Source organism: Rana temporaria, chromosome 1 (assembly GCF_905171775.1).
Source record: "Rana temporaria chromosome 1, aRanTem1.1, whole genome shotgun sequence".
Lineage (NCBI taxonomy): Eukaryota > Metazoa > Chordata > Amphibia > Anura > Ranidae > Rana > Rana temporaria.
The window spans coordinates 245,504,189-245,506,903 of NC_053489.1; positions in this window are offsets into that span (position 1 = coordinate 245,504,189).

The following is a 2,715-nucleotide window of genomic DNA, read 5'->3' on the forward strand; positions in this document are numbered from 1 at the left end:
GCTCGGGGTGGACATGCAGAGTGTGCAGCGGCGCGGCTTACCTTCTCGCTGGATCCACAGGCAAGTTACTTACCTTGTCCCTGGATCCAGCGATGCATCCCTGCTGTGTGAGCGAGCGGGTCCTCCTCGCTCGATTCACAGTCTCCCTGTGTGCCGCCGATCTCCGTTCCCTGCGACGTTACGACGCACGGGAGCGGAGAACGGCGCCAAATTCAAAAAAGTAAACAAACACTATACATACAGTATACTGTAATCTTATAGATTACAGTACTGTATGTAAAAAAAACACACACCCCTTGTCCCTAGTGGTCTGCCCAGTGCCCTGCATGTAATTTTATATAATAAAAACTGTTCTTTCTGCCTGAAAACTGTAGATTGTCCAAAAGTGTCCCTTTTTTTTTTTAAATGGTTTTAGATCAGCTAGAAAACAGCGATAATAAATTAAAATCACTTGCAGAATTGTGCGATAGCGATTTGTGGGGAAATACGTCATAAAAAAATAAAAGTAATGACAGCGACAGTTCTGCAACTGAGCAAATTTCAGTGATTTTGAGTTGATTACATTATTGAATAATTTTTATTATAATTATATTATTATTTGTTATAATTATTTATAATTATTTATTATATTATAATTTATAATTTTGTTTTAAAAAAAAAATCATACCCGGGATGCCTACAAGACTCTTGTTTGGTCAGATTTAAGTGAGTTATTCCTAAAAATTACAGGCCTACAGTACAAAACGCCAAATTTCCATGCAAAATAATTGTACCGCTTTTGGTACGTAATTCCAGACAGAATCATACCGCCAGGGAGGTTAAAGCAGAACATTTTTTTTTTCCATTTCCTTGTTGCTGATCCCCTACCTTCACCAACTTTGCCATCCATGTTCTTCTAAGCTCTGTAGTTCCTCTGCAATAGGCTGCTGAACTTGCTGAAAAAAACATTATTGCCTGCTGACATCCTGTTTGTAAGATCGTTGGCTTCTATCCCTCTCCTAAGCTCAGCTGGTGGCCTGACATGCCCCATTGTAGTCCTCTGAAAACAAGCAGGAAGGAAGCAGAGATGTAGTGGGCGGATGGGGTCTCACATCCCCCGATCTGTGCCGCCCATGGAGGAGGTGCCTTCCTTCTGCTCTCTCCTCCCTCCTCCCTCCTCCACCTTCCTGCCAGCAATCCACCCTCCACTGTCCCCGTTGAGTCCTATAATAATGTAGTAGTGATGGGAGAGACTACCTCAGGCCGAGTTCCCACCAGGCCATACCCCAATGTGTTTTGCTTTGCCCCCCCGGAGCTTAAATATGGGGACCACCGGGCTAAGCGAAAAAAATAAAAATAGGGAGCTTAAGAGGAGCTAGCTGTACTATTGAGTACACTACCGCACCACAACTGCATGCATTGCATTCTATTCAGTTGAATGGGGATAATTTTTGCTGCGCTGCATTGCAAAGCCTCATGGTCCCACTCTGCTGTCACAAATTTTTTACCATACCTCCCCCAACATAAAAGTGTAAATGATGCCTTTAGGTTGGAAAGACCTAAACCCCTCCCAGAAAAAAAAAAAAGATCTACAGGCCTGTATATAGATCAGCACCAGAGATAGTATATAGATCAGCATTACAGATAGTAAATAGATCATCACCACAGATAGTATATAGATCATCACTACAGGTAGTATATAGATCATCACCACAGATAGTATATAGCACCCCACCCCCCCACTGGTGGCTCGTGGCTGCCAGCCCCCCAGTTCACGGCACACTCACAGCAAACCCTTCACCCCCCATGGGGGGCTTATGACTGCCAGCAACCCCCCGGCTCACGGCACACTCACAGCAAACCCTCGCTTCCCTTCCCCCGCAGGTGGCTCGCAGCTTGTGGCTGACAGGAGGTCTGGTGGCTTACCATCACAATATTCTTCAGTAAATAGGCTCCGCTCAGGCTGTGCGATCCATCCACTAAGCGGCGACGTCACTTCCGGCTTCTCACTGGCACAGAGCAACTGGAAGTGACTATGTGGGAAAGCACCGACCATGTCCTACAGTGGTGCCAACATAGACAGTGAAGGATGACATGGAAGTGAATGAATGGGAGTGTTGAGGCGCATAGCATTGCGCCACAATGCAGCACAAAATCCCACAAATGAAGCGTCTTGTCTGCATTCACGTGATTGCATTTACGTCACTGTCATGGATCTGCCACTTAAGGGTTAATGGTGCAGACTGATTTCAGTGATTGACAACAGGCTGCCCTATTTAAACACCTCAGCAGCACAGTGTCTTCGCTGTCTGATCTGCAGCTCATACCTGTTCCTGTGACTTCCTGTGATCTGATCTGTTTCCTGTGTTTGACCCGGCTTGGTTGACTACGATTGATCTCTGTTATCCTGATCCCGGCCTGCCTTGTAACCACGCTCAGCTCTACACTGCTTGATATCCTGTTGCCAAACTTTGCCTGTATCCTGACCATTCTCTGCCTGTCGTCTATACCTACATCTGATCATCTGTTACCAAACCCGGCTTGTCTGACTACGTATTCAGTGTCTCCCCAGCCCTGCATCTACCATCCTGCTTCCTGTTTCCTGCTGCACCAGCTGGACTGACAAGACCAAAGACGAACCAGGAACCCATACACCACCTGGCTCTTGCGGCTCCTGTTGCAACATCGGTGGCCCTTGAGCTGGGGTTGTACTAGAAGGCCTTCCCACTGCACGTC